This window comes from Ixodes scapularis, unplaced genomic scaffold (genome assembly GCF_016920785.2).
Source record: "Ixodes scapularis isolate PalLabHiFi unplaced genomic scaffold, ASM1692078v2 PGA_scaffold6__148_contigs__length_123643588, whole genome shotgun sequence".
Lineage (NCBI taxonomy): Eukaryota > Metazoa > Arthropoda > Arachnida > Ixodida > Ixodidae > Ixodes > Ixodes scapularis.
Window position 1 is genome coordinate 46,998,033 of NW_024609881.1, and position 8,216 is coordinate 47,006,248.

Genomic DNA, 8,216 nt, shown 5'->3' on the forward strand with positions numbered 1-8,216 from the left:
AAATTATACTACTTTCCAATTTTTCATTTTTCTGTTTGAAATTTTGCTTTTAGTGCATAGAACAAGAGGTGTTTGTTCTTTGTACGTAGAAAAATAAGATAATCAATTCAAACCAAGACCTGCGCTTTTATTTAGTATTACAGAAAATTGTAATGTATTTAATATTTCTATTTCCATTTTTCAATTTTTATTTTGTTCGCCTTGCAACTAAATTTTGTCCTTTTCCAATATTTCAATTTTTTGTTTGAAATTTCGCTTTTAGTGCATAGAGCAAGAGGTGTTTGTTCCTTGTACGTAGAAAAAGCAAGAAATGCAATTCAAACCAAGACCTGCGCTTTAATTCGGTATTACAGAGAATTGTAACATCTTTAATATTTTTATTTCCATTTTTCAATTTGTATTTTGTTCACATATTTATTTTTACTTCCAGCTAAATTTTACTACTTTCCAATTTTTCAATTTTCTGTTAGAAATTTTGCTTTTAGTGCATAGAACAAGAGGTGTTTGTTCTTTGTACGTAGAAAAATAAGATAATCAATTCAAACCAAGACCTGCGCTTTTATTTAGTATTACAGAAAATTGTAATGTCTTTCATATTTCTATTTCCATTTTTCAATTTTTATTTTGTTCGCCTTGCAACTAAATTCTGTCCTTTTCCAATTTTTCAATTTTTTGTTTGAAATTTCGCTTTTAGTGCATAGAGCAAGAGGTGTTTGTTCTTTGAACGTAGAAAAAGAAAGAAATGCAATTCAAACCAAGACCTGCGCTTTAATTCTGTATTACAGAGAATTGTAACATCTTTAATGTTTTTATTTCCATTTTTCAATTTGTATTTTGTTCACATATTTATTTTTACTTCCAGCTAAATTTTACTACTTTCCAATTTTTCAATTTTCTGTTTGAAATTTTGCTTTTAGTGCATAGAACAAGAGGTGTTTGTTCTTTGTACGTAGAAAAATAAGATAATCAATTCAAACCAAGACCTGTGCTTTTATTTAGTATTACAGAAAATTGTAATGTCTTTAATATTTCTATTTCCATTTTTCAATTTTTATTTTGTTCGCCTTGCAACTAAATTCTGTCCTTTTCCAATATTTCAAATTTTTTGTTTGAAATTTCGCTTTTAGTGCATAGAGCAAGAGGTGTTTGTTCTTTGTACGTAGAAAAAGAAAGAAATGCAATTCAAACCAAGACCTGCGCTTTAATTCGGTATTACAGAGAATTGTAACATCTTTAATATTTTTATTTCCATTTTTCAATTTGTATTTTGTTCACATATTTATTTTTACTTCCAGCTAAATTTTACTACTTTCCAATTTTTCAATTTTCTGTTTGAAATTTTGCTTTTAGTGCTTAGAGCAAGAGGTGTTTGTTCTTTGTACGTAGAAAAAGAAAGAAATGCAATTCAAACCAAGACCTGCGCTTTAATTTGGTATTACAGAGAATTGTAACATCTTTAATATTTTTATTTCCATTTTTCAATTTGTATTTTGTTCACATTTTTATTTTTACTTCCAGCTAAGTTTTACTACTTTCCAATTTTTCAATTTTCTGTTTGAAATTTTGCTTTTAGTGCATAGAACAAGAGGTGTTTGATCTTTGTACGTAGAAAAAGAAAGAAATGCAATTCAAACCAAGACCTGCGCTTTAATTTGGTATTACAGAGAATTGTAACATCTTTAATATTTTTATTTCCATTTTTCAATTTGTATTTTGTTCACATTTTTATTTTTACTTCCAGCTAAATTTTACTACTTTCCAATTTTTCAATTTTCTGTTTGAAATTTTGCTTTTAGTGCGTAGAGCAAGAGGTGTTTGTTTGTACGTAGAAAAAGAAAGAAATGCAATTCAAATCAAGACCTGCGCTTTAATTTGGTATTACAGAGAATTGTAACATCTTTAATATTTTTATTTCCATTTTTCAATTTGTATTTTGTTTACATTTTTATTTTTACTTCCAGCTAAATTTTACTACTTTCCAATTTTTCAATTTTCTGTTTGAAATTTTGCTTTTAGTGCATAGAGCAAGAGGTGTTTGTTCTTTGTACGTAGAAAAAGAAAGAAATGCAATTCAAACCAAGACCTGCGCTTTAATTTGGTATTATGGAGAATTGTAACATCTTTAATATTTTTATTTCCATTTTTCAATTTGTATTTTGTTCACATTTTTATTTTTACTTCCAGCTAAATTTTACTACTTTCCAATTTTTCAATTTTCTGTTTGAAATTTTGCTTTTAGTGCATAGAGCAAGAGGTGTTTGTTCTTTGTACGTAGAAAAATAAAGAAATGCAATTCAAACCAAGACCGGCGCTTTAATTTGGTATTACAGAGAATCGTAACATCTTTAATATTTTTATTTCCATTTTTCAATTTGTATTTTGTTCACATTTTTGTTTTTACTTCCAGCTAAGTTTTACTACTTCCCAATTTTTCAATTTTCTGTTTGAAATTTTGCTTTTAGTGCATAGAACAAGGGGTGTTTGTTCTTTGTACGTAGAAAAATAAGATAATCAATTCAAACCAAGACCTGCGCTTTAATTTAGTATTACAGAAAATTGTAATGTCTTTAATATTTCTATTTCCATTTTTCAATTTTTATTTCGTTCGCCTTGCAACTAAATTCTGTCCTTTTCCAATATTTCAATTTTTTGTTTCAAATTTTGCTTTTAGTGCATAGAGCAAGAGGTGTTTGTTCTTTGTACGTAGAAAAAGAAAGAAATGCAATTCAAACCAAGACCTGCGCTTTAATTTGGAATTACAGAGAATTGTAACATCTTTAATATTTTTATTTCCATTTTTCAATTTGTATTTCGTTCACATTTTTATTTTTTACTTCCAGCTAAGTTTTACTACTTTCCAATTTTTCAATTTTCTGTTTGAAATTTTGCTTTTAGTGCATAGAACAAGAGGTGTTTGTTCTTTGTCCGTAGAAAAATAAGATAATCAATTCAAACCAAGACCTGCGCTTTAATTTAGTATTACAGAAAATTGTAATGTCTTTAATATTTCTATTTCCATTTTTCAATTTTTATTTTGTTCGCGTTGCAACTAAATTCTGTCCTTTTCCAATATTTCAATTTTTTGTTTGAAATTTCGCTTTTAGTGCATAGAGCAAGAGGTGTTTGTTCCTTGTACGTAGAAAAAGAAAGAAATGCAATTCAAACCAAGACCTGCGCTTTAATTCGGTATTACAGAGAATTGTAACATCTTTAATATTTTTATTTCCATTTTTTAATTTGTATTTTGTTCACATATTTATTTTTACTTCCAGCTAAATTATACTACTTTCCAATTTTTCATTTTTCTGTTTGAAATTTTGCTTTTAGTGCATAGAACAAGAGGTGTTTGTTCTTTGTACGTAGAAAAATAAGATAATCAATTCAAACCAAGACCTGCGCTTTTATTTAGTATTACAGAAAATTGTAATGTATTTAATATTTCTATTTCCATTTTTCAATTTTTATTTTGTTCGCCTTGCAACTAAATTTTGTCCTTTTCCAATATTTCAATTTTTTGTTTGAAATTTCGCTTTTAGTGCATAGAGCAAGAGGTGTTTGTTCCTTGTACGTAGAAAAAGCAAGAAATGCAATTCAAACCAAGACCTGCGCTTTAATTCGGTATTACAGAGAATTGTAACATCTTTAATATTTTTATTTCCATTTTTCAATTTGTATTTTGTTCACATATTTATTTTTACTTCCAGCTAAATTTTACTACTTTCCAATTTTTCAATTTTCTGTTAGAAATTTTGCTTTTAGTGCATAGAACAAGAGGTGTTTGTTCTTTGTACGTAGAAAAATAAGATAATCAATTCAAACCAAGACCTGCGCTTTTATTTAGTATTACAGAAAATTGTAATGTCTTTAATATTTCTATTTCCATTTTTCAATTTTTATTTTGTTCGCCTTGCAACTAAATTCTGTCCTTTTCCAATATTTCAAATTTTTTGTTTGAAATTTCGCTTTTAGTGCATAGAGCAAGAGGTGTTTGTTCTTTGTACGTAGAAAAAGAAAGAAATGCAATTCAAACCAAGACCTGCGCTTTAATTCGGTATTACAGAGAATTGTAACATCTTTAATATTTTTATTTCCATTTTTCAATTTGTATTTTGTTCACATATTTATTTTTACTTCCAGCTAAATTTTACTGCTTTCCAGTTTTTCAATTTTCTGTTTGAAATTTTGCTTTTAGTGCATAGAACAAGAGGTGTTTGTTCTTTGTACGTAGAAAAATAAGATAATCAATTCAAACCAAGACCTGCGCTTTAATTTAGTATTCCAGAAAATTGTAATGTCTTCAATATTTCTATTTCCATTTTTCAATTTTTATTTTGTTCGCATTTTCATTTTTACTTGCAACTAAATTTTATAATTTTCCAATTCTTCAATTTTCTGTTCGAAATTTCGCTTTTAGTGCATAGAACAAGAGGTGTTTGTTTTTTGTACGTAGAAAGAGAAGATAATCAATTCAACCAAGACCTGCACTTTAATTCGGTACTACAGAGAATTGTAACGTCTTTAATATTTCTATTTCCATTTTTCAATTTTCATTTCGTTCGCATTTTTATTTTCATTTGCAATTAAATTTTATAACTTTTCAATTTTTCAATTTTCTGTTTGAAATTTCTTTTTTAGTGCATAGAATAAGAGGAGTTTGTTCTTTGTTCGTACAAAAAGAAGATAATCAATCCAAACAAAGAGTTCTGAGTCAGCGCTGAGCGACTCTCTTATTTTTGTGTGCCCGTGAGTGCTTTACTTTTGATGTGCTTTAACGTTAAATAAAAAGTGAAGCCTGGTCAATGTGAACGCCTCCGCTTCATTAGTAATATCGTCCATAACGTGAGTCCCCCTAATACCGAATCATGATCATGAATAATTAAAAATAAAAGTTGCTACAAAATGTCCTAAACTAAACAATTCTTAACCTTTGTAAGTTTGGGCTCTTCCTATGTTTTCGTGAGCTCTATTACCCAAAAAGCATAAGTGGACTTGATAAAAAAAACTGTAACTAGTTTTGTCATAAGCCTTTAAATTCTATTCAGCTTAAATTTGAAGCATGCGCCACCATCCCATGCTTCAGTTACCAGTTTTCCTTGTTTTATAGCAACCAGATGACCTTTGTTGTTTTGACGAGAAAAAACAAAAAATTGATGTTTATTCTAAATTTATTTCCTAATTGTATTGAGACAAATAATAATTTCATGTCAGTTAATCACAGGCTGAGGTAGCAAGAATAAAACAAAAAAAAAACACTCAATAAAAGAGTATATACATTCAGCGGCTTCGATTTTGATTAAATTTTTGAGGAGCGTGAGAGTTACATGTGTGCCATTTTCACCATATCCTTGTCAGCCTCGGCTGAAAATAAATGAAGAAATAACCTGTTTAGTATGTTGGCTATTTAACTGAAATAGTTTCTTAACTTTTCATTTAGAGGTTTTATGGGTTATGTTGCAATTTCTATATTGACAGCAATTGCTTTAGAGGCTAGACCATTACAAAGAATTAGCGAAGATGGCTTGTTGAGATATTCATTAAGTAGATTTCGCTTTTTCTTTATTGTTTTTTTGTACGACTTGAAAATTGGGCAGTTTGATACTTTAGCCCAGAAGTCAGCAACCTTCTGCTGCAGCGGCCAAGCTGTTGCAAAACGTAGACGGAGAGGGCCGGACAGGGAAACGCAGAGAGAGGGCAGAGGGTCGGGTAGGGGTCACTGTATAAAAATAAAATATTAAATATACCTCCACGTGCACCAAGTGATATGCAAAGATGATCTTCTCTTTGAGGCACACGCACGATAAGATTACTTGAGTCGCCTTAATATTATTTTGGATGTTCAGTAGAGCTTGCCATTTTGCAAAAATTAACGTTAAACTTCTAACTGAAAGTCGTAACCATTTTAGAGATGCTCACCAGGCGGTCGTAAAACCCACTTTGAAAAGTATCGTCCCAAATATACACGTGCAGTAGCTAACACTTTAATCAAGGCAGCTTCGACATTTCGTATATTTGAAAATTCTAAGGCAGGGAGGCCAGTGGAAAACAGAACAAAATCGTTCGTCCAAAATGCATTCTTCAGTTTCTTTGCTTGAAAACCAGCTGAACCGCGAACTCTATCTGGCTGATCTCTTGAGTCAGTACGTCATATTATAAATGTTTGCAACCAGACATATTATCTCGACCCGGAGTGTGTTTTTAGGGGGGGGGGGGGCATTTCTGGTGGCGGGCCGGCGGTCGTTTATTATTGCATCGCGGGTGGTATCCCGCCAGCGGGTCGTAGGTTGCTAAACCCTGCTAGTCCCATGTTCCAGTGGGAAGAAGCCGACCGTCGATGGGAAAAAACGTGCGTTTGGTATAAGGCGCGTGAATATATGGGAAAATCAGGCCATCTATCTACCTAAAGGTCCTTATTTTAAACTTGTTTTTTCTTCACGTTCCGTCCACTGAACAGCACGGGAAAATACTCCAAGGACGCACCAGATCTATTAACACCATCGGCTCATTCCCCACAATACAGCGCGTTTTCGATGGTCACTATTCTAACTACAGAGGTATAGTGCCAACGGGACTAAAGCGACAAAATCATCCTCACAAGCGTCATGATAAGCAGGGCTTGTTGTTCTTTTTAAACGCAACTTTTGAATCTGGAAAAAAAACAACACGAAAACTAATTGATGAGTATTGAGGAAACCATCGCGTTTTAACAACTATTTAAAATAGTCCAGCCTGTAACGGCAATCGTCGTGAATATTGCGTATGTAAAATGTCCCGAAAACGATAATTAAAAAGGCAATTGCCAAACTCACTATATCAGTTATTCCCTCATCCGATGTCCACCTAGTCTCGTGACACTCGTAAATTCATCTGACAAAATTTTATTTCATTTAAACTTAAACGCCCTTTAACAATGTTTCAATGCTAACACCCACTGAACGTTATTTCCTTGGCGGTAAACTTCTGCCCGCGCACCTAAATTTTAGATTTTTTTCCGTTACTTCTTTCCTTAATGTAACACATCTCTTACAATGTCTGGTGAATAATTTGTCTCACCATGAACGAAACCACAACTCAATGAAATCCACGCACAGTTCGGTTATGGTACGTGGAACGCTATTCTGACCCTTAAGTTTATATCGGCTTCCTTTTTGGGTCCCTCAAGCTCTGCCTGATGACGTCAAAACTGTCTCATGCCTTCCGCATTAATCCTGGTGTTGGCACAACAGCAGAGTTGAAAACGGCAGACGCATGTATTTATATTCGCTTCGGTAATGATATTTATTACTGGCAATTAAAAGATTGTCCAAACGAGACACGCTTTGTGTGGTGCAAAGGAAAAAAGATGCTCACGCATCTAGAGCAAGAAACGTGAAAGTTGCGGCCACTGCGTTCGTCTTCAGTGTGGGCAAATACTTTGTGAGGACATCAACCACGCTTTCCTCCTCACAGTCGTCTCTCCCCTAGCTTGCTCCCCGGGAAGTTCGACTGGCAACAAAAGCCGAAGCATTAACAGCAGCCAAACACTTGACAATCTCCAATCGCCAATACCCAATGGGCAATGACTGTACAATCCCCGTAACAAGCATGCGTCAATTAAGTCATTGTCCAAGGACTAAAGTAAAAGGTAACTTTCACCACAAAAAAAAAAGAAAAGAAAGAAAGAACGTCCCAAAGCAGATAGCAGCCGAAGGAAACTTCAACTTCCAGTTCAGCAAACACTGTGACTGCTGAAAACGTGTCCTCCTTGGACGGCCCTTTAAAGGCACTATTACAGTGGTATTTGGTAAACTTTCCTAATTTCTGGTGGTAACTTACGCTGGCGTCAAAGCAGGTATAAAATTCGATGCCGCGGCAGTAACTTCGGGGATGACAATACTGAAAAAAGTTCCATAAGGTGTTTGTCAATTAAATTTAGAGATCATTTCTTAAAAAAATTATGAGTGATGCATTTACGTAATCGATTCACCAATTCCTGAAATATAAAACAATAAATATAGCAAAATATTCGCTAACCACTTGTGAACAAAAATAAAAAAATATGTACAAAATAACAAGCACTAGGTGAGTATTAAGACGGGACACAAAGCAATACCCAGCATTTAAAAGAAAAATTAACAAAAGCAAAGCCCGACATTTTTTTTCACGAAAATCGAAACGTTCGGTAACAATATCATATGGGACAGAATTCCAGTGAGTAATAAAATGTTCGTAAGTGCAGA